Below are 25962 nucleotides of genomic sequence, written 5' to 3' on the forward strand. Positions count from 1 at the left end.
GGCACACTGTCATGATGAAACTGCCAAATCACCAGTTGCCCATAAGCTGCGGCCTTCTGAAACATCCAAATAGTTTCCATGGAGGAATGTTCAAGTTTAACACAAAATTTGATGCAGATTGTTGCTCTACTTGCTCATTTTGAATGTGACGGCCACACTGTACATATGTTCACTCAAAGGTGTCTACTGCCCTCACTGACTAGTACAGTGAAGTCATCACTGTTCTTGCATGCGCATTCCATTCCACTCTCCATGGCTGCCAGGTTACATCGATGTTGCACAAACTGTTCTTGTTATATTAACAATGCCTGGACTTTTTCCAAACAGGTCTAGTGAAAAACTACCTCAAAGCTCTGGAGATTGAATACAAAAGACAGATTCTGGAGAAGAGCTGACACTTGCAAGAAAAAAGACCAGACTGGGATGAGTTTCCCATTTTTTTTGGCTTTTGGCCTATAAGCTGTCCACAGTCAGCACTGCATGGGTCATTAAAACTAAAAAACCTACAGTGTTTCTAGTCTTGTGGCAACAACATTCATTGAAAAGTGAGGGGAGGATTTCCAAAAAAGGAGAATTATAGGAGGCAACCAGGTTCTGCATATAAACTCTGCTCAAACTTCTGGCTAATCCCTGAACCATGCATGGGGCAGAACTGAACTGAAATGATGCCCAAGAGATAGTTACTGAGTCAAACCAAGCTAATTGCCTGCTAAAAGAAAAATATTAATACTTTTTGAAGTAACATGACAAAATCCAGAGTATCCTCTAATTAAAATGTCTAGGGTACAATATAAAATTACTCAATACATGAAGAACCAGGAAAACGTGACCTATTTTCAAGAGAAAAGATGAGGACCAACCCTGAAGCTCTCCAGGTATTGTAATTAGCAGATGAGTCATTTAAAACAGTTATTATAATTATTTTCTGTGAGGTAAAGTGATATGTTCTCTTAATTAAAAAGGGGAGGAAATCTCAGCAGAGAAATAGAAACTATTCAAAAGGACCAAATGGAAATTCTACATCTGAAAAATGAAATAGCTGAAAAAAAGTCACTGGAAGGGTTTAATAGCATATTTAAATGTTTAAACATGACAATTTAAATGACAGTATATAGGGTCTGTGTGTATATATGTATACACACATACATACACACATATTATACAGTAAACTGAAAGTAGTTTAAAATGACAGGAGTCAGTGAATTTGAAAACAGATAAATGAAAATTATCCAACCTGAAGACTACAGAGAACAAAGATTAAGAGAAAAAAAAAACCTCAGGGCCTGTGAGATGATATCCAAAAGTCTAATATACATGTAATTGGAGTTTCAGAAGAAGAGAAAAATGGGGTGAAAAGATATTTGAAGAAATAATGGCTAATGTCTCAAATCTGTAAAAGACAAATTTTCATAATCAAGAAGCCAAGAAAACCTATGTAGGGATAAAGTAAACAGGACTACATTAGGCCTTTCATAATCAAACTGCTAAAAATCAAAGGAAAAGAGAAAATCCTGAAAGCAGCCAGAGAAAAACTATATTATATACAAGGGTCAACAACTTGAATGATGTCTAACTTCTTATCAGAAACATGTGGGCAGCGGTGCTAACATCTTACAAAGTAGAAACAAAAAATACTGTCTTATATCTGATAGAATGAGAAATAGAGAAATTAAAAAATAAAGTATTTATGGCTATAAGCAATAAAACAGAAATCAGGAACATAATTACATCAGGAAGAAAGGTGAGAGCAACGCAAATAAGCTTTAACTAGATAATGTTTCATTAGATATCTTTAAATCAAGATACTTTTGCCCACATAAAGGGTACACCTCAAGTACCCAACTTGGGTGATAGGGAAGGCTGTGCCACTGGACCCTATGGGACACACCTACCAAGACAGGGAATCATAACAGCTCTACCTAATACATAGAAACAAACACAGGGAGGCTGCCAAAACAAAGAGACAAAGAAAGAAATAAGGGCCAAATGAAAGAACAGGTCAAAACTCCAGAAAAAGAGCTAAACAAAATGGAGATAAGCAATCTCTCATATGCAGAGTTCAAAGCACTGATTATAAGGATGCTCAAGGAACTTAGTGAGGACCTCAGCAGCATAAAAAAGATCCAGTCAGAAATGAAGTATATACAAATTGAAGTAAAGAATGATTTACAGGGACACGACAATAGAGTGGATGAAGCTAAGAATAATATCAATGATTAGAGACATAAGGAAGCAAAAAACAACCAATTAGAACAACAAGAAAAAAGAATCCAAAAAAATGAGGATAGTATAAGCAGCCTCTGGGACAACTTCAAGAGGTTCAACATTCGCATTATGGGGGGTAGGCAGAAAAAGAAGAGTACAAGAAATTGGAAATCTATTTGAAAAAATAATGAAAGAATACTTCCCTAGTTTGGTGAAGGTAATGGACATGCAAGTCCAAGAAGCACAGAGAATCCCCAACAAGATGGATGCAAATCCCACTCCAAGACACACCACAATTAAATTGCCAAAGGTTAAGATAAGGAGACATCTTAAAAGCAGTAACAGAAATGAAGTTAGTTACCTACAGGGGAGGTCTCATAAGAATGTCAGCTGATTTCTCAAAAGGAACTTTGTAGGCTAGAATGGATTGGTAAGAATTATTCAAAGTCATGAAAAGCAGGGACTTATAGCCAAGATTGCTCTACCCAGCAAAGGTATCATTTAGAATTGAAAGGCAGGTAAAGAGCTTCCCAGGCAAGAAAAAAACTAAAGAAGTTCATCATCTCCAAACCATTATCATATGAAATGTTAAAGGGACTTATTTAAGAAAAAGATCAAAACTATGAACAATCAAGTGGAAAAAATACAAATCTATCAACAATTGAATCTCAAAGACAAACTAAGCAAACAAGGAGAACAGAGGCAGAATCATGGATATGGAGAACATTTTGATGTTTACCAGATGAAAGGGGTTTGTGATGGGAGGGGTGAAGAGGTGATGGGATTAAGAAGTACAAACAGGTATACAAATAGGTAGTTACAGAATAGCTATGGGGATGTAAAGTATAGTATAGGAAATGGAGTAACCAAAGGACGTGTATGCATGACCCGTGGATGTGTATGAATGACCCATGGACGTGAACAATGGTGGGGGGATTGCCTGAGAGAGTGGGGGTTGCTGAGTGGAGAGGGGCAAAGAGGGAAAAATCAGGACAGTTGTAATGGCACAATCAATAAAATATAATAAAAAATATTCCCAATTAAAAAAAGGATAGAAAAATAAAAGTTTGTTTTGTTTTGGTTTTTTTTTAGCTTCTCTACCTTTCTTTCACACAAGAAAGCATAAAATCAGATACATTGATAACAGGCCATCGTGAGGCATTCACCAAGAAAAGAACTGCCAAACTTTCAGCTTTGAGGCTTATTAAAGTCTAATAAATGGTGGTGATAACATCAAGTCTCCACTACTCCTATGGGAATACTGATGTCTCTCTATTTCTTTTCTATGTGAAGTCTCTGCAAACTCAGTTATTCCCCACCAACTCTTAAGTAAAGCGGGCTCAACCAATTAAGAATGCTGCAGTTTTTCCCTACAAAGTCAGTCTATCTTATAGGCAACTTAATGTGTAACCTTGGCCAAAGACTAATTTGTTTTGCTGTCACAAAAACTTTATATCCTATGTGTTCAACCACATAATGAACAGCCAGGCAGCCTAACACATGTAAGAGAGCCATTTCATTCTAGATATAATATAAAGGTACCTACTGCTTGGGGAAAAAGAGTTCCCTTTCCAATTGACCTGAAAAGCAAGTAGTGTGTAATTCTGTGTGAAGCACGATGATGAAAAAACACCTTCCTCGGAGGCTGTGTTATCTAAATATATGAATCTTAAACTTTAGCATGCATCAGAATCACTTAGAGGGCTTGTTAAAACACAGATTGGTGGGCCCCACTCTCAGAGTTTCTCATAGACTAGTTTTGGTGTGGGGCCCAAGGATCTGCACTTCCAAAAAGTTTCCAAGTGATGCTGATGCTGTTGGTGCTGGACTATAAATCAAAACTTAAAGACACCAATCTAAATGAGCTCCAAAGTTGCTTCAAAATTTAAAAGCTATGAAACATATCATTTTTAAAAGTCTTGAGGTCTGGCCAGATAGGTCAGTTGGTTAGAGTGTTGTCCCGAAACTCCAAGGTTGTGGGTTTGATCCCAGGTCAAGATACATACAAAAGTCAACCAATGAATGCTTACATAAGTGAAACAACAAATTGACCTCTCTCTTTCTCTATTTATTTAAAAAATAAAAAGTCTAGAATGCAAATAGGTTGTTTACATTTGATTTGAACATACATTAATACTGGATATTTGTATCAGCTCTGAGATAAAAACAAATTCACATGTGAACCTGTGCAATTGGTGCAAAATACGAAAAAAACCAAAACAAAGAAATTTTTTTGAAAAAGCAATAATGTGATATTTGGTAACAGATATATTTTTAATCTCCCTCCCTCTTTCCTTTTTTCATGGAGGTGGAGAAGGGACTGTTAAAAACAAACAAACAAACCCCAAAGATATAACAAATCAGCAAATGACTCTGACCTTTCTCTTTTTCCAGACAACTTTTGTCTACTGTCAGCCAGTATAGCTACACTTTCTACATTGCTGACTTTTTAGTCTAGATTTCAATTACAATCGGTTTTACTTTAGTCTGCACATTGATGTAGCAGTAATTTCATTCTTCTTGCTTTTAAACATTTTATTTTATCAAACCATGCTGTGAGCTTAAAAATACATGATGGAGAATCCACCTGGCATTCCTATTAATGTAAGAGAACATATTCCACAGCAATTTGATTAGAGCTATTTTCTATTTTGATCTTAATAAAGAACATGTAGAATTATTTGCTAATAATACCCATAATAAAACTTTTATTATTGTACAGTTTTAATTATAATATGTTAGGTTAGGCCATGTGTTCTGAAATGTAAACAGATAGTAAATTAACAGATTTATTTAGTGTTTTAAATATAATTCCAACTGTTCTAAATCAGAGCCTGAAATTCTTAGGGGCCTTCTAATCTGCTCCATGTTTTTTCATTTCAACTCCCTGAAGCTTACTCTTCACTGATGCTATCTAATTCTTGTTAACTTTGTTAAATTTATTTTTCCACAACTTTGAAGGAATAAAAAGTTAACATTTTGTTTTTAGATTGCTGAAAAATAAAATTAGTGCTAATTATTCATAGATTTCAGCGGTGTTTTGCATATCAATGCAAGCTGCACTGAGATATGTATCAGACAACAAGTCTTTCTGAATTAGTGTTTTAAATGTAATTCCAACTGTACCAAACCACAGCTTTAAATTCTTAGGGGAGCTTCAAGGCCAAAAAGACTATTTTGCTCTTAAAAAATATATAGAATTGTTTGCTAATAATACATATAATAAAACCATTTATTTTTGTACAGATTCAATTATAACAAAGTTGGGTTAGACCATGTCCCCTGAAATGTAGGCAACCGGTAAATTATTAGATTTATAAAGTGATTATTAATACTGACTTCTTTTACGAAAGGAAATAATAAAGAGCTAACAAAAGATAGTAAATCTTTTACTGTGTTACCTAAATGAGAAAAAAAATTACTTAAGATGAGCCCTGGCTGGTGTAACTCCGTGGACTGAGTGTGGGCCTACAAACCAAAGGGTCACCAGTTTGATTCCTAGTCAGGGCACATGGCTGGGTTGCTGGCCAAGTCCCCAGCAGGGGGAATGCAAGAGGCAACCACACATTGATGTTTCTTTCCCTCTCTCTCCTTTACTCTCTCTCTAAAAATAAATAAATAAAATCTTTAAAAAAATTAGTTACGATGAGAGAAACAATTAACTTAAATACTTAAGTAGAAATATAAATAGCTTTTCCAATTTTATTTCCCTTAACTGTGACATGTAACAGAGAATTACTATAAGGGAAATAGAAGGTGATGACTATAATATTTTTCCAGTTTTAACTGGACTTATAACAACAGGTAGAATACTATTGATAAAATGCTAATTCTCTTGCTCTTAGTTGGTGCTATGGTAGGTATACTTTAGACTTAGTAGCTCTATCACATCTTTCTATATGAGTTTTCAAAATTATTTACACTGTAATAAAGACCACTTAAAATTGTTGTATGTCTAACTGTGAGCATACACTAATGTTATAAATATAGTTAATAAACAGTGCTCATTATATGCCACACACTGCTAAGTTAACAATGATTCAGCACTTAGGATCTGAAACTGTTCACAGTATTTTACTCATTTAATCCTCACTATAACCCTATAAAGTAGATACTATTATTACCTCTATTTATAGATGAGAAAACTGAGAAAAAGAGAGGTTACATTATTTTCCTAAGGACACAGATCTAGTGTCAGTCAGGATTCAAATCTGGGCAGTCTGGCTCCAGAATCCACAAACTAGTTAACTGCCTTTACACTAAACTATACTGCTAAATAATTTAACACTTATGTTTGTAACAAATGCTGAAACGGAAAAGTCCATTATGCACAGAAATGTACAACTTTACCACAATTCTAAGCATGTCATCATATCATAATAATATGACAACATATTTATTCAGACATTTTTGGAAGGGGATTCTTTTAAATTAAACAAAGAAGGGAAAATTACACACTTACTGTTTTAGTTTGAATATGAATCCAGTTTTCACTGGAAGTAATATAGGTTCACACTGAAATTTCCTGAGCATGAACAAATACTGTATCAGTGTTACAGAAAGAAGTCAACACCAGCACCCAATGCTGTTGACAGCAAGATGATGTTTTCCTAAACTCAAGCATGCTTTAACTGCTCTGGCTCCTATTAAACACTGAACCTAATAAGTAAAAAGTAAAGACAGTTTCCCTTCTCATCAAAGGAAAAATTAGAAAAGTAAAGAAAGACACAAAGATAAATATGATCTTGCAATTGCCATAAGTGACATCATTATCAGTATTATTGAGTACTTACTATGTACTAGAAGCTTCTATAAGCATTTTACCTGTAAAAACTCATTTAATCCTTATAACCCCTTTGGGAGTTGTTATACCTATTTCATAGAGGAGAAAATTGAATCACTGAGAAGTTTTACAACATATCCAGTATCACAAAGTAAGTGGTAGAATCTTAACTACTACACCATTAATTACCACATGTTAATGTAAAAGAGTCATCTTGCCTAGCTTCAGCTATGTTAAAATAATAAAGGAAAATTTATTGCGGTGATGATATTATTATAAATGGAAACTTACTTTATTTTCATAAGTCTTGAAGAGTCCTATATGTGACTATAAATTATAGACTCCAATAAAAAAGCCAGAATTCTAAAAAGCATATTTGACTATAAATTTCTCATTAGATATTTCCTTCTCCCACATCCATTCCCACTGGTTTTGTATGGCCTCTATTTCTCCCCTTTAAACAAACAGAATACAACTGTCTGCCGAATGCAGACCACCACAGCTAAGAGTTTAGACTACAGTTTCTGAAAGCAAAAGGCAGACTATAACACCAGTAGAATCATAGGCCTATATAAATTTGTATTCATGATCTCTATGTGAATTTGAAAACAGTAATTAAATATTCCCTAAAACCTTCTCAAACCTCTGCTTCCTTAACAGTTATGCCACCTTGGTTCTCTCAATATCTTCCAGACTGCTCCTTATTAATCTCATCTGTCTTTAAACATGGGTTTCCAATTCCTTAAAGTTTACTTCTTGACCCCTGAGAGTAGGTACTCAAGTTAGAGAAGGACCTAAGTTGGAATTCTGATCTCTTATGCCCACACTGCTTAATGATTAATCTGAATAGGTCTTGTTTTCTTCATCTAAAAGATCAGAGCCATAATAATTCAAATTGCTACTAAAATAATCAAAGGAGTTAAAGTTTTGAAAATGCCTGACAAATGCTCACAAATATTCATTCCCTGTTTTTTGTTTAGTTGTTCTATTATCATTAAGATTTTTATCTACTCTTAATGTTTTAACTACTCTCAATGAGTATAACTTCCAGATTTATATTTTGAATCTTAGTTTTAAAGTGTTGGAACCACACTTTCAATATAATATCCTACTACTATCATGAACTCAATGTGCCTCATTTACTCAAAACCATCTGTCCTAATCTCTCCATTCCTATTAATGAGGCCATCAATTCCCAGTCTTAGAATTATCTTTGACAAATTTTCCATATTCCTGGATTCTATAATGGGTTGGTTGCCAATTTGTTTATTCCTCAAAATCATTTTTCCTTGTACCTTTTCTACTGCTACCATCATAGTTTACCATTGTCCCAAAGGCCTCCTCGATCCATTCCTAGTTTTCTCTTCCACAGCATCTTTTATGTTTCAGACAAAATGATGTATTTACCATTCAAATGCACCCTGTCCACTTGCTGCAAGTTTCTACTCAAGTCATCTTATTCATAATTTCACTTTCTAATCCACATGGTAAATACAATCTTTTCTCCCATAAAAAAATACTATTCTTTAAAATCTTAAAGGCTCAATTTATCTGGGGAGTATGAGAAAAAGTAACTTTTTCCATAATCCCCTGGAGTGCCAAGGTGATTGCTGCCATAGTTTGCTCTGCACAGTTACCCTTCTTCTTTCTTTCTAAATGACATAACTTCTTTTAGTCACTTATTTTCCTAAGTGTGCTCCTTGGAACACTTACTTGTTGCTCATGATTTTGTAGAAGTTGTGTAAGAAAAAACAAATGGTCTGTTGTCAAATAAATTTTAGAGATGACAGATTAAACAGTTAAATAGGTTCCCTTATTGCAGGACTTTTTGCAGCTTTAAAAATGCTCAACTGTTAGTTTCTCCATCATCATTCCATTTCTATTTCTGACATGAAAACATTTCCCTTCTCCTCCCACTACAGCTACTCACTCTTCTGAACTGAATAAACTTTCTATCTTTACTTAATTTTTCACCCCTGCCACTTGATTCTCAATTTATTTCTCCAAAGGAATATATACTTGTTTTATTTCAGGATCTTTATTTCCTAAAAGTGATACTGAGACCAGAGATCTCAGTAGGATGTCTTAAACTTGAGAATTGATACAGACAGGCAGTGTAGTGTGTTGGGTATGCAAACTTCTGAGAGAAAATAAGGCACTTTTCTGAAGAGCAAGTTTTACTTAAAGATTTTTTTTGTTGTTGTTTGGAAAACATACAAATGTAGATTATAGACTATTTTAAAATAATTTTTTATTTTCAATTATAGTGATGGAAGGTAGACTATTTTAAAAGAAAAATTACAAGACTTTCAAAAATATCCAGATTTGCTTTAGATGCCCCTTTAAACTACATTCCACACCCCTTTGAATTCAAACTCCTCTGTCCCAAAGATATTCCCAAGGAAAAGTCCAAGAACCATGGAAGTAGGCCAAGGGAGAGGAAGGGTAGAGAAGATAACAGAATGTTTCCTTTGTGATAAGTACTATACTAGATCCTGTACATATATTATTTTTCATAGTGCCTAGAATGACACTACCATAAGGCATTATTTCATTAATTTTATAGAAGAGAAACTTCTATGACAGATGCTAAGATACAAAGCTTACAAGTAGTCAAAATGTTTTACTACAGAACACTGGATTGATAAAGTAGACATGTTTATCATGGAAATATTATAATTGATTCCCATGAAAAAATAGTAACTAGAAATCACTCTTTTAAAACAATTTATCACCAATGTGAGACTTACTGTCTTAATGTAGATCCTAACAGAAATAAGTGACCTATTCCCTAATATAAGCTTATTAGCAGTACTAGTAAATTTTTAGATATTCAGAAGTGTTATTGGATGACATGTTTAAGTTAAGAGAAACTAGGGACAAAACTAAAGCCTCTTATATTTATAAATTTTATATATTATTTATTCACTAGCACATTTCCTCCCAAATGAAAGCAATGCCGGCTACCAACTAAGATTTTAACCAGTTGTATCTTATCTTAATAATACTGAAAAGACTTCAAAGGATTTCAGAAAGTAAACTTGAAGATGTCAAATTCCTTTGAAATTGAGGGGTTAAAATATAAGTCCAAACAAAGCAGAAAGCTTGTTTCACAGAATGCTGCCAGTTAAATCTGCAACTTGAATTTTTATATACTGAATAAACCAGATGGCTCTTACTTTAAGGAAACCTAAAGTAAGAATACAGTATATGATACACATATTCACCAAATCAACTTACTGCAGAATGTCTAAAAATAGAGAGCCTCACTAGTAGATTTTAAGTTAGACAATTTACAAGCAAACAAATATGATTATAAACAACGTGTCAGGAATATATCCATTGGGTAAGGCTCCAAATATAAAAAAGTATCACAGGATGTGCAAAGAAAGATTACTTTAAAATGAATAAATTAAAAATATAACTTTTTAAAAAGTGCCCAAATCAGTCTTTTTTACTATTAAGAAGAATTATGGTTTCAGAGGTAGTGAAATACAAAATGCTTTGTACACACACATTTGTGAGGATAAACTACTTATAAAAAAGTGTTAACTTACAATTATTAAGTTACACATGTAGTTATTAATATCCATAAATTTAAAAATTCTTATTTTATTGCATGACAATGGTTAAAGTGTGAATATTAAATTTATTTAATCTATTACTTAAAGGTCTTCAAATAAAAGTAAAATCTTTTTACTAATGACATATGACATAAGTGATTAGTACTTTCATTATCCTTTAATATATTAATTCTCCCTATTTAAAAGTTTCTTAAACATTGAGTAAAATAATATGTACAATTCTATAGGCGAAGAACTAAAGAATATAAGAAGGAATATACATCAAAATGCACTAATAACGAAGTAACAAAATCTTCTTTCCCCTAAATGTGTAAATTAATGGAACCCAGTTATGACCCTAAAGTATATCTTTTCTGAACAAAATACATTTAAGAAGAGCAATTCAGGATGATAAATAACTGAAAGAATAAACCCAGATAAAATGCCCTTTTCTTTTGTGAGTGGCTGAAGATCAGTCTAAATATTTTAATTTTGAAAAACCAAGTTCTTACTTTTAGTACATTTGTAAGTTACTGTGGTTAGTTGAAGAACTAAGAAGAGAAATTGAAAGCCAAGTAAATGGACACTCTTCTAAGAAAATTCAATCATTAAATTAAATTTATCTTAAATCATTCATTACCAAATCATCTAAAAATACAAGTAAAAATGGAAAAATCTCTAATTTACCTTTCTCAAGGAAAACTGGGAAAACAGACAATGTAAATCAACATAACCAGCAAGTAAAGTCTAGTTTAAAAAAACCTTAAAACTATGCAAGTACATTCACTTGGAAGCACTGCAGTTAATGAAATAAAAGATTTGATGTATTAAAGAAGCATGCATACAAAAATTCTAGGTTTCAATACAGTTATTTTTTAAAAGTGTACTTTACTTCTAAGGTTATTGCAATAGCAAGTAGAAATCTATTCTGGAACCACAATCTAACAAAAAAAGCAATCTGACCTTTACATTTACATTAAAAACTGAGTCAACAGCTTTCTTCACAATAAAGTATTATTTTTTAAAATATGAAACTATTTCAAAATATTCATATATGCACACACGTGTAAAAGTAAAAGAACACACAATTAAAAATTAAATAAATGTGCCTAAAGAAATTCCTTAATGGCTTCCCTGCAAACTAAGTGTCAAATTCTCTTAGGTTGCCTTCCTTTTTCCACAAAGCTCAAAGTAGGCCTCATAGCTCAGAAATCCATGTAACACACAAATACTCTACTCATCATACTCACAGGCTTTAGTTTTTCTTCCTCATTAGTCAATACTATATAGTCTTTTCTCCTGAAAACCTGAAAGGCTTCTTCTAATTCACTGGTCATGTTGTTATCAGATCTGACACATCATTAATGATCCACACTTGAATCTTCTCCAGCCAGCTCTTCACATTGCCCAGAACTTACTGTGTGTTACAGGTGATACTTCTTACAGCAAATGTTGATTATGGTCCCAAAGCACAAGTGATACTCCCAAAGGAGCTTAGAACCTGTAACAACATCACCTGCTTCTTTTTGGATCCAGAGATGCAATGTGCTATTTTTTTGAACAGCTAATGATTTCAAGACAGATTACACGGATGAGTTATTTTCATTAGATTGCCTGACATAAGCTTATCCTTTCAAAATGCTGCAGCAAATATAGATTGTATGATTCCTTTAGGAAAACAAGAAATATTTTTATACAATTTTTCTCTGTGGCGCAGTTTAGTTTACCCTTCTGTTCAAGCAGATTGCTGGAAGAATAGGTTCTGAGGTTTCTAATGGCGCAGTATTAACATAGTGAATGATTCACGGATGTTCTTAACATTCAGGAGTAACACGGAAGGCTAGCAATACAGCCCAGGTCCAGAGCTGATGAATGGTGCAGTGCTGCCGTTGTCATAGCAACTGAGAGGGGGGGAAAAAAGCAGCACCATATAAGGAGCTGTGACATGGATTCTGGGAACGATTTATATTTAAAAACTGTAAGCTCCTCATGTCTTAAAGCTGTAAACTACTCTCTTAGTAATTCCTCCTCAGATTTTTCTCTTCTGAATTTCTAAATCGGGAATGTGTGAATGAATAAAAATTGCAAAATACAGTAACCAAGTAGTCACTAACAAAAACCCTGCATATTAATGTAACTAAAAAGATTAATAATACTTAGCAAGCTAATATGTGTGTTACCTTCATGACTTATTGGATTAAATGGTAAAATTAAACAGTGATAAAGAAGGAACTGTCTAGAATGTAAGATAGCAGAAAATTTATTTTTAAATACTTAAAGGTATTAAAAACCTGATTAAATGCTTTTCATTCAGATGGCAGCATCAGATACATCAAAACTACAGAACTATCAATTGACTAATATAGTAGCAATGGTATCAACTTCAAAGAAAGACATACTACCTCCCATATTCCTCCTAGATGCAGAAAGGTTCAAAACTAACTTCCTGAAAATGCACATAGCCTTCACTCATGATCAAGGAAATGCCTTATATTAATCACTGGTGAGTCAGGGTTACTGTTCCATCCCATGAGTCTGAAGGCCTTTCCCTCCTGGGTTTGTAGAACCTTTCTGTTGTCATAGTTTCTCCTCACCTCCTAAGAATCCAGAAGAGTCCCCTCCCTTCCAGTGGACAGCAGGGTAGTTTGGAAAAACAATTGTGGGAGAAGTGGAGGTAGGGTTCATGTATGGATTTAGCAGTGGTAAAGGTATTCCCTCTGCAGTATTGTAGACATGGCTCTGAACTGTCTTGTACAGAAAAAAAAGTTCAGTTGGTTTCTGAAGCATAGGGTCTACTGGTGCTATTCATCTATTTATATAGGGCAAGTCTACATGACAGTGATTTTCAACCTTTTTTGTCTTTGGCACACATGAACTAATTACTAAAATTCTGTGGCACACCCCCCCAATTTTTTTTGCAGTTCTGACAAAAAATAAACAGGTATAAATTTGATTCATCCACACTGGACAGCTATTGTTGTGTTGACTATTTAATTTTTTAATTTGACAATCTAAGGGAAAAGAGGTCAGTGACCCTAACTAAACTGGCACTCTATGCTTTAAAAATTCTTACAGCACACCAATGAAAATTGCTGCTATATGAAATTGTTCTATATAATATCAATGAATGTTTCTTTCCTATCACCACATATTTAATGAAATGTTCTGATACAAAATAAAGCAAAACAATGAGGTAAGTTTATTTATTACACTGTTCTCTTATGTGTGCAGCATTGCCACTATAATAATAATTCTGGTATAATTATGTTTGTTAGTCATAAATTTATAATGTATTAATTGTCTCCACGCATGATAACAACTTCAGTAAAATGTGAGTAAAAAAGATTACAATGTAGCAGGAAGGACATGTACTTGACTGGTTATCTGACTGTATTTGTAATAATGGCTCACCTGTTCACTAGATATAACCCTGGGTAAATCACTTAACTCCAATTCTCTAATTCATCATCAGTGAAGTATGGGTTAATTATATATTTTCTACTTTCTTCCTAAAGCAAGTGTGAAAATAAAATATAATATAAAAGGTTTGAAATTCTAAAAATCTATGTTATCTTATTTTAAAAATACCTATTTAAGTGAAATGCAAAGATAAAAAAGGGGATTGATTATCAATAGAACTCAACAGACAGAAAATGGCCTGAAGAGAAAATATTTTTTTCAGGTTACTTTTTTGATTGAATATCTGGTTTTATCACATTGCACATATTTGTAGCAAAGAACTATTTCATTTTAGAATTATAGTAAACAGATGCTGTGGACTAGTGTTAAACAATTACTAGACAAGATAATAATATAAAAGTAATCCTACTGTACCAACATTACTTATTTATGTCTTTAGAAAATGATAACTTGGAAATGAAGTATAAGTGATTTCTAAAGAATGTGCAAAGTGAGAAATTTGTTTCAAATGATCATCAATTACTTTGTATTTCACCTATCCAGAAAACTGTAGGGCAAACCTAAAAAGAAGCATTTAAGTTGGATTTGAAAAGTTCATGGACAGCACCCCTCGGTTCCTTGATAGTCTAATCTCTTCCATCTGGTACACTTTCTAAATCAAATACACGGGTGGGCAAAAGTAGATTTACAGCTCTCTGTATGGAAAAAAGACATACAAGTTAAACAAGAATAAACTGTTTTGTGTATTCACAACTGTAAACCTAATTTTGCCCATCCCTGTATTGTCTTGCCACAATGGTTATTTTTGAGGGAAATTCTCTTTAGTTGTGATTTTTAGAATACCAAAAACTCAATACCTTAGGAAAAGGAGGGTAAGTTCATCTCTCCTCCAAGTTGAGTTGAGTTTATCCATGCATTAGATGGATTCCAGAATAATTTGTAAAAAAAATACAAATTTGGGCAACAAATTATTTTTCTCTGGCTTTCATTTTAATGTTGCTTATGTTCTGCACTAACTGACTGGGATGAAGACATGGCTGAGATACTTTAAAAGCAAAGTATATAGGTTTGGTTTGACTTCTGAAAATTTGGGTTCAACTTAAGGTAAAGGTAGAAAGCAATTTAAGGAGCTACGCTATTCCCGTGGCTACTCATTTTTAACTCCCTTGTGATTAATTTAGGCAAACCATTCTAAAACTTACTAAGTTTCCGATTCTTTTTATATTCATTCTTTTTCCAATCTTCCCATTTTATAAGCTTCTCTAAGAAGTAATTATCAGTGCTAAACTCTACAGTGCTTAAGGTAGGGTAACTTATGAAGAGGTAAATATGTGAAATCCTTATTCTCGTAGAAAAGTATACATTGTAATTATATCAATTCAAGCTTTGGCCAGATTCCTAATGGGGGATTTTCCCTTTCCTAGGAATGGTTACTGCTCCAGATCAGGACTTTAATTTGCAACAGTAATGACTAATAGAGAAGTGAAAACAATATTCTTTAAAATCATATAATGTAGCCTCTACACAAAAGCTGACTATTCATCTGGCAGTCAATAAAAGAGTGAGATAAACTGGCAGGGCTGGACATATTGAGCAGCAGTATTTCTGTTTAATTAACACCATGAATGATATTTAGGAACTTCTGAAGATAATTTTCATTATATACAGTTTTTGCTTGGTATGTTGACTTTATTACCTAGCCCCTGAACAAAATTTCCCCAAATGTGTGACGCTACCTCTAAATTATAACCTCAACATGTGGAAAAAATCATTAGCTGACAGGTGGTTCTTTGAGAATGTCTTTATTGGTAACTAGAACATAAAAGGGCATATTGAACTACCATATACGTATATCATATATATATATATCTCAAATCTCCTTTTGCTCATTTTCCTTAGTTCATTAAACAAATGTGAATTTATAAAATTCACTAAATAATATAGGTGTGTGTACATATGTATGTACATATCTATGTATTCACTATAATGTGAATATATATATATTCAGTACACACACATATGTGTACACACACACACATATGTATATCTTATTTTTTTTAAAAAAAAACACTTTCGGGGCCAGAAATATAGACTTTAACCAGAAAAGGAGAAAAACATGGGTAGTCAATCAAGTCTGGTATATATCAGAGTTCATTACATTGTCTAAACAAAACAGGTCATTTATACACATAGATAATTCCAAAATGGCCAAATTTGCAGGCGATGACATGAAAGAATGAATGACAATGGATGATATATTCATAATGAAAATCTCCTTTGGAACATTCTGCCCTCTGGTGTTTAAAATAAAGGGGGGTGGCAAAAGTAGGTTTACAGTTGTTCATTTGGAAAATAGTACAGTAATTAATACATAATAAGATAAGAATAGGAATAAACTCTGTTTCAGGTACTCACAACTGTATGTCTACTTGTGCCCCACCCTGTATACCCCAGTGAGAGAGTATACTGTCATGCCACACATTTATTATTCTTATGGGCTGAATAAATCAATTTGGGCACAATTTTATAGAATGAGGAAAAAATATGGTTTAGAATTATAATAAATTCTATTACTATAATGTGCTAAAGTTTATATAATCCCACACTATAATTTACTTCCCATTCGGAGACTTACTAAGAGGATTTCTCCTGAGTCATGGATATTTATTTATTTGCCTTTCATGATGTTTTGTGACTAAGAAGTATTTCTGAGGACCAATATTATTTAATCTTTACATTCAACATTTGACATTTTGTAAACTGTTCACATTCCATAGCAGGTGGGCAGATAAACTAGTAGGAAACACAGGGTCAATTAAGCATAAAACAGACTTCTAGGAACTGTGGCATAAAATCATGGTGAGTTTTCTGGGGAAGATCACAGAGGAAGCATGAACAACAAAAGGATTTTTAGCCCTGTAACCTTCATGGTATTTTCCACATTCAAAAGTGATACCCAACTCTTAGAACCACTACATACTAGCTAAAAGGGACTTAAGGCCTCCCTAAGATGGGCTACTTTGGCATGTGAATTACTTGAAGCTGAAGGCAACTGAGATCCTGTGGGTTCAGGACAAACTTCTGCCCCTCCCTTAACTACCTGCAATGGGACAAAGGGCAGGACAACTGTAACTGAACAACAATTAAAATAAAAAGAATTTGGGGGTCTTGCTCATAATAAGAGTTATTACCAGAAATAACTTTTTATGACCTATCTATAAGGAAGGGCAATTTTCTAATTACTAAATATCTGCTGTTATTATCCTGTGAATTACCTTCCTCCACTCTCTAAAGTCCCAAGGTTCTTATTACCTTATTCCTCACAATACCATACATACTCTATTTTACTTTCCTGTCTCTGCACTTCTCATGTATGTGGTGTCTCTGATTCTCTCATATATGTGAGGTTTCCATACATACATATTTAAGTGAATTTGGTTATGTTCTCTTGTTAATCTTTCTCATGTAGATTTGCTTATTAGACCACCCGAAAGAATCTAGAAGGGTAGAGAAAAATTTCTTCTTCCCCCCTAATGATATCAGAGATTACTAACCAGGTGATTGCCAAGTTTTTTTACCTGTTAGAATTCCTTTTATTTTTCCCCATATAGACTTCCATTTTGAACATTTTTATCTATCAACAATTTATTTATTAATTTAAACAAAGATATAATAGCTATTAACCGGAATTTCTAATAAGTAGGAGTTGATCACAGTAAGGTGATAACAATTTTATGTAGAGCAAAATAAAAAGTATTTAACTGTCAAATCATATGTTTGACACAGTAAGTGCTAGGCACACAGAGAAACCCTCTACAATCATTTCTGTATTCCTCTCAACCCTAAGGAATTACTACTCTTACTTACATATTGTAAGACATAAAGCTCACAAATGACTGACTGTAGCATTTTAGCACAGTTCTTTGTCTTACTAGAAAGCCTGGGCTCTTGACAGACAATAGGGCACTATGCAAATTTGTATGTGTAAACATCTCAAAAGGATTCTTTATCTGATAAGGTATGTTGACATTTAAGTGCTCAAAATATACATACTGACAGGACTCTCTCCTTAACTAAACTTTGTGGGGTTCCTTCTAATAATTCTTCTTTTCCGCTATGCCTCATCCTTGGGCCTCATCCTCAAGCTGAAGCCTAGCCCAGTTGTAGCAAGAATCCTGCTAACACAGTTCAGTGAGAATCCCCTCACCCTTGATATCTGATCATCCTGGCATGCCTTCAGCAAAAATTCTGTTAAATTGGCTTAGCAAGTATCCTGCTCTTGATGTCTCTCTCCTCTTACTAATTTTCCATCCACTGCTGCCTTCCCTACCTTGCTTCTTGGGTGTAAATCCTTAACTGTCTTTACTATATTTTAGAATTGAACCCAATTCTAAACTGAGCTCTCTTTTTCCGTATTGCAATAGTTCCTGAATAAAATCCCTCTTTACCACTTTAATTACTGTTCAGCTCTGATTTTCTTTAAAAATACTCATGATAACTGAAATTATCTAAATTGAATTAAGTAATAACCACCTAACATTCTCTATTTTTTGCTTGAAAACTATGGAGCCAGCAATGGGACCCACTTCTGCCGCTGAGTAAACCTTGAAGTTTAAATAGCACAATCTTTAACCCATAAAACTAGAGTCTGAACTAGAAACCGTACTTGAATGTGGTCCAGAACTAATTTAATTAGTATTAGTATTCCAAAGAGTTTAAAAGACTTCATTTACATTTTTCATTTAGTCTTAAAAAATACTTGGTAAGGTACTTATCCAGGTGAAAATTAAAATAGAAATACTTAATTTAGGACTGATGGGAGCTTAGACTATATTTTTTAATTAATAAAATTCACCATAATACAACTTGATGCACAATGTTTTTTCTAAAAATGCAACATATTTATTCATGCTACAGTATCATAAGTACACTGAAATAAGTCAGACTATGTGGACTAACAATTCTAGGCTCTTTGTATTTTCAAATTGGCTTTTCAATACTTTTCTCAAGACTATGTTTCTATTTTATAAAGTGAAAAATGAAAAGTAACATTCAATATTTATTATATGCTAGGTTGCATGTTTAAGAAATCTTGTTTAATCTTTACAGCAACCCTATATTTTTTCTAATAAAATTCACTAAAGTATGTCTTGAATTCCAGTGTTTCCAAAAATTTCAAGATAATTGTTTTATGTGAAGAACATATCATAAGTACACTAAAATATATTAGACTATGTACACTAACATTATGTATAGGTTCTTTTTACTCAAAAAAGTTTTAAATGATTTTCACAGGATGTCTCAGAAACAAGTCAATGATTACATTTTATCCATAATGAAAATATTTTGACTGTAGCTAGTATCTAAAATAACTAGGATGCAGCATGATCAAATTGTTTATTGTGAATTATTTACCATCTACTATATTGGCTTGCTGCATAGTCATTCCAATCTATTGGTAGCAAATGTTTTTAAAATTAGGCCAAAATTACTTTTCTCCCAGAGACTAGATAATAATCCATTTGATACTGATACAGAGAATTCTGATGAGATCACTGGGGAGAAGTAGGGAAGGGCTGTAGGAGCAGTTTGCCCAAGGCAATGGTAAACAGCCTAGGACTAGATTGGCTGAGAAGCTGAATGCCTCCAGAATGCATGGAATTATGGGTGAAAACTTTCAGAGTAAAAGAAGCGCTCTGGAGCCCTGGCTCGCTCTCCCACTTTTCTTTCCTGAGGATGACTGGATGATCATCCTGCGACTGCCTGCATTTTCCAACAGCTGGTATTTTGATCGGGAAGGAATTCTGGGCGTGGCCTAGGATCAGGCTGGCCCAGCAGAAGGTGGCAGGGTTATTCTTCTTTGGGATGATCTCTGAGGCAGAAGCCTGCCATTCTTCCAAAATCGTGTATCTTTTGTATCTTATGTTGTTTTAGTTTGTAAACTAACCCTATAGAAATAATTAAAACTAATAGGGGGAAATGATAGGAGAACTTAGTTGTTCAGCCTTAATTGATAGGCCTGAAGTGACTAATTCCAGTGGAAAGCTGTTTTTCCAAAATTGTGAAGCTTTTGAATAAAGACTCCTTTCCTTTATCACCAAACCTTTGCCTCTGGAATTCTGCCCAGAGGGTGGCAGCAGCCAGTGGGACCCCAATTGCTGTTTGGTAACAATATCAGTATTTGAAAGTTACTCCTCAGAAAAGTAGAGGGACTTACTTGAGGCAGTTAAATAAATTACTTGAAGGTCACCTTCCAAAGGCTCAGAACCCTTTGACATATGTCATATTTGACATACCTGATAGAAAGTCACACAAGTCTCTTTCTCTCTCTCTTTTTTTTTTTTTAACATTGATAAGGTTTCTCTTCTCTGTGGGTTACCTGATGCCTAGTTAGGATTGAACATACACTAAAGGCCTTGCCACACATTACATTTGTAAGGTTTTTGCCAGTGTGAAGACTCTGATAGTCTGCAAGGCGTGATTTTGTTACGAAACAACTTGCCATACTTGCTACATTGATATGGTTTCTCTTCACTCTGGGCTACCTGATGTCTCATTAGGACTGAACGAAGTCTAAAGCCTTTGCCACATTTATTACATTTGAAAAGTGTCTCTCCAGTATGAATGACCTGATGACCTGCAGAGTGTTTTTTCACTCAAAAAATCTTGAAAACACTCATTACATTTGTAAGGTTTCTCCCAGTATGAATTACCTACTGACATGCAAGGTGTGATCTTGTACACTAAATACCTTGCCACACTCATTTCATTGATAAGGTGTCTCTTCAGTACGGTTTACCGATGTCTAGTTAGGTTTGAATGCACAATAAAGGCTTTGCTGCACTCATTACATTTGTGAGAATTTTTCCTCTATGCTGTCTGGTTTTATTTCAGTATTGAAGGATGCCTAAAATCATTCCCATACATATTAAAAATGCTGCCTTGGCCAATAGCAGTAACTCTTTGAAACGGTAAAACTGAGAAAGTACTGTTGATAGACTTCTTGACTAGGTTACATTCATAAAATTTCCCTTCTGTTTGAAAGATCTCCGTATCAGCCAGATGTGAATGAAAGTTTAGTCCAAGGTTGTTTCCAACAGGTTTGTGTTCTTCATGCCTTAGACCATGTTTTCTTCTATCACAACCATGGTTTTTATGAGTTATAGTCATTTGTTTGTTTTTTGTTTTATCACCCTTCCACTGACATGCAAAGTCATGCATATTTTCCTTTATTTCCCCAAAGTAAAAACCTATGATTACGTGGCTTTCACGTCTTCCAAACATCACAGTTTGGAAGATTTCTCCTATATTATAGTTTTTTGTTGATTTTAATGTTTTGATTACATGTGGAAAACAGATATCTGTGTCTACACCTTTGATACATTCCCACTGATTTGTGGGGGGTTTTTTGAGGGGGTAGTTTTTGTTGGTCTATTTTCAACTCACTCTTCAGAGTCCTGATTAATTTCTTTTGCTTTAAAATGGAGATAATATTCAGCTCAGAAACAGAAATTTCCAAGGAGAGCAGGTTCTTGTAGTCCTCCAACATCATATGCTTGTACAGGGCCCTCCGAGCTGGGTTCAGGTATTCCCGCTCCTTCTGAGAGAATTCAATGGCAACGTCCCTGAATGACAACCACCCCTGAGAAAGAGCCATTCCTGAACCCTCTTTCTTTCTTCTGTCTTCCTCTTCTTCTGGGCTTCCTCCTCAGGCAACAAGTCTTTAGAGGTCAATTTTCCACAGTGTAACCTTTGCTCCCCCACACATCACTTTTGAAATTATAAGTGTAGCTAACATTTATGAAGTATTTACTCTACGTCAGATACTGCCTTATAAGTTTATACATACAAACTCATCCAGTTCTCTTAATAGTCCTATGGGGTATATACTATACATATATAATGGTGTTTGCTCTATTATTATTTATTTTAAAATTAAATTTATTGGGGTGACATTGGTTTAGGTATATACTATTATTATTCCTATTTTAGAAACAAGGAAACTGATACAGAGCAAATTTGCACAAGTTTATACAATAAGGAAATGGAAGTCATAGTCTATTTTGTTATAATGCCTCATGAGATTTTGGATTTTAATGTGGTAAAAATACAAACACTATATAAAGGCATACAAAAAAATTGTGTATTGTTCATAAACACCTCTCCCACTTTTGAGCCAGTTACTATGTCTCAACACCACCACCAAATGTATGTGTGTGTGTGTATGTATCATTCAAAAACACTAGTGGAAATGGAATTCTACGCAGCAGAGAGAAAGAAGGAGCTTATACCCTTTGCAACAGCATGGATGAAACTGGAGAGCATTATGCTAAGTGAAATAAGCCAGGAAGTGAGGGACAAATACCATATGATCTCACCTTTAACTGGAACATAAGCAATAGAAGGAAAAAGCAAACAAAATATAACCAGAGACATTGAAGTTAAGAACAATGTAACAATAGCAAGGGCGGGGGTGGGGGGTGGGGGCGGGGACAGTGGGTAGAGGGGATTACAGGAACTACTATAAAGGACACATGAACAAATCCAAGGGGGAGGGTGGAGAGGGGGGAGGGAAGTGGGTTCACCTAGGGTGGGGTGAAGGGATGGGGAGAAAAGGCATACAACTGTAATTAAATAACAATTAAAAAAAAAAAAAACCACTAGTGGATTACTATCACTGATAATGAGATTTTCATGTTTTACTAAGCACACATACATATACATTTCAAACTTTTCCAAATTTATCTGAGCAACAAAACTGCTGTGTCAAGGATTATGTGCATTACATTTTGATACATAGTATCAAACTGCCTTACAAAAAGGTTGACCAATGTACATCCCTACCAATAGTGTGAATATTCAAAATTTAACTTCTACTAAATTTACAGTATACATAATGGGCAAACAGTATAAATTCAGTAAGTGTTGAATGAATAGACTACTGACACTCCCAATTATCTATATTTCAAGAACTATGCTGACGGTCTTTATGATATTATGAACAAAAACATCTTGGAAAGAACACTAAGAATCTAGAGAACCATGGCAAGTCCATTACCACAACAGTATGCTATCTCTGTACACTTTCTTCATGTCTTCTCAAATTCACAGCAACATCCAACTAGGTCAAATAAACCTTGAGGCTTGCCCAACCTCTATATCTTCTAGTTTCCCTTTGATTAAACCAGCAATTTTCAAATGATATGCCACAAGAATTTATAAAACATGCAATACCTGACAATTTAGTCAGGGACCCTCATCTCTTTTCCCTTAGATTGTCAAATTAAAAAATGACAACAGCAAGCACAACAATAGCATCCTGTGTGAATGAATCAAAATTTTACCTAATTTCTGGTCAAGTCAGCAAAAACTATAATGTATTTTTTGGCACGCCACAGAACTTTAGTAATTACTTTATATGTGTCATGAGATGAGAAAGGCTGAAAATCACTGGCTCAAACCACTGGCTATATCATCTACTACTTGGAATAAAAAGACTTATTTGGTATATTAGATGCCCTGGGTGAGTTGGGTAACTTCCCTAAACCTCATTTTTTTTATTGGTATAATGAAACAAATTTGGAGTTAAAGGGCCTGCATATTACCCTGGCTCTTATAGCTTTCTATTTGTATAATTTTGAGCAAGATATGTGATTTCTGTAAGACTTAATTTACTCATCTGTAAAATGAAGAATACGTGAGCTAATGTGTGTAAGTCACACAGCAGGCATTCAAATGAGAATTATCACCGTAATCACTATCACTCATTAAAAATATGACTTTTAAAACATGAAAAATTTTAAAGTTCTAAGTTGATAATTAATGTTAAAAGTAATTTTTAAAAGCTTCTCACCAAATTTAAACAAATTTTTAACAATACCAGCTAACACATTCTGGCCACTTGATATTTGTCAAATGCTATTTTAAGCAAGTATTAAACGATGTGATCATCCTCAATGGGTAGGCATGATTCCCCACGAGGTAGGGCACACTGTTTTCTCCATTTTACAGGTGAAGCAACAGAACCACACAGTAGTGAGGTGACTTTCTCAGAGCTGGATTACAAACTCCAGCAGTATGAGCCCAGAGCCTGTTTCTCCCTTAACCATTTTTACTGTATTAACTTGCTTTTGTTCCGAATAAAGTGAGACATGTAGGGGTGTGTGTGTGTTTAGATATACTATATATCTATATATATTTAAAAATTAATTTTAAAGCTCCAAATTATATTTATCTTTGAGCAGGCCTTTCCCCATTCTCACTTCCTGGAGACTAAAGATAAGTCAAAGTATTTGGAAATGGAACAGACCTATTTTTGCAAATGCGTCTTCATATACACCTATGTGAAGGTACAAATATGTCAGGAGTACAAAGGTTATATAATAACAATGACAGGAAAAGGTTACTCCTTTATTATATCTTACAAGACAAAACAAAACAAAAAAGGTTGTTATTTCACCACTCTATTAACTTGTTAGAACTTAAAGATCTATTTAAAGATTAGGAAAACATGTACAAAGTTAAGGAAAATGGGATACGCTAGTCCCTCATACTCCATTTCTCATACACTTGCCAACAAGATCCAATTAAAAGGTAAATCAGATCATATTACTTTCCATCCCAGCTCTGCTTAAAATCCTATGGAATAAGATTCTGCCTTCTGCCTACTCTTCAACTATATTCTAGTATCCCTGCCCCTCTGACTTACTCAGTGGAAGCCACACTTGATGTTTTTTCAATTCCTGGAACTTGCCTATGCTGCTTTAGGACTTTTACACTGACAGTTCCCTCTGCCTCTAAGGCTAGGAGCCCAGATCTTCCCCTGACTGGCTCCTTTTTCTTATTCAGACTTCAGTTCAAATATCTCCTCCTCTGACTCTCTCTGACCACTCCAGAGAAAGAAATCCTACCTCCACCACAGTCTGTCTCTACCCTATTTCCTACTTTATTACCTTCAAAGTACTTGTCACTACCTAAAATTAGAGTATGTATTTATTGGTTATATGTTTATCATCAGTCTCTCTCCCAACTGGAATATAAATACCTTCAAGGCAGAGCCCTTAATTTGTCTTTTTCAGCTCTCTATTCCATTGTACAGCCTAAACAAATATCTTGACTATATCTGGCCCTACCTATTTAATTTGGTTGGTAGTATAAATATTAGGAGTATAAGGCACTTGAAGTTTAAATATATGTAAATAGATAAATTAGTAAGTGTAGCTCTAATGGCCAGATTAAATTAATGCATTTTGTTAAGAACTATTTTCTGGAAGACATTTCCTTATGGTCAGGTAATCTTTCCCCATTCAACATTTTTTTTTTACTTATTCATAACAAAATATAATTAGGAAAAAAAAGGTAACTGATGAACAATTTACTAATATTTTAAAGTTAAATTTTTAAGTAAATTTATTCCAGTTTAAACTAGAGAATTTTTAACATGTCCTTCAACTAACAGAAAATTGGCCACAGAAAAATTTTCATAACATCCTCTTTCATAAGAGAAATTCCTTTCATTAAGAAAGTCTCAATCTTTAAATTCTTAGGTTCTTGACAGTCTTTTCAGAAAATAAAACTGTTTGAGAAGATACATATACTTCCACACTGTGAAATTAAAATGAGTACGTACATGTAATTAACCAAGTATACCTCTTATTACGGTTTCCCCGTATCACCTCTGTGATATTAGGCATGTTATTTACTTTGTTATTAACTGTATACATTTTTAAATATAGGTTGCCTATTTAAGTTGAAGTTCAAACTATGACAGGCACATGGGATAGGAAAGTGGTATCCCAAAACCTCAGGCAATCCAGCTACCTTCTACAAGGAAACTGAACTTTTCTTGTTATTTCTTCCCAAGTATACGGTAAAATGAAACCACTTGACAGCCATCAGAAAATTTGGTTATTTGTTATTTTCAGTAATAAATACTACTTTCAACTTCAAGAAAAAGAAGGAATTTCTAAGCAATAAAATTTTATTCAAGCA

The 25962-nt window shown here is 34.0% G+C and overlaps 1 protein-coding gene and 1 pseudogene across 8 annotated transcripts in view; both read right to left on the reverse strand.

Moving 5' to 3' along the window:
- Positions 1-25962, reverse strand: part of TANC2 (tetratricopeptide repeat, ankyrin repeat and coiled-coil containing 2) — a 308461-nt gene that overhangs the window by 162274 nt on the left and 120225 nt on the right. For 2 of the 8 annotated variants that reach the window (XM_045182164.3, XM_045182162.3), the window contains exon 1: positions 11802-12380. The exons of the other annotated variants lie outside the window; for them this stretch is intronic. The gene's annotated coding sequence lies outside the window, so the exon portion shown is untranslated. Of the gene's footprint in view, positions 1-11801; positions 12381-25962 lie in introns of those variants that run through there. 8 annotated transcript variants of the gene reach the window in all.
- LOC139441141 (zinc finger protein 160-like) lies at positions 20780-22296 on the reverse strand (annotated as a pseudogene).

Source organism: Desmodus rotundus, chromosome 9, assembly GCF_022682495.2.
Source record: "Desmodus rotundus isolate HL8 chromosome 9, HLdesRot8A.1, whole genome shotgun sequence".
Lineage (NCBI taxonomy): Eukaryota > Metazoa > Chordata > Mammalia > Chiroptera > Phyllostomidae > Desmodus > Desmodus rotundus.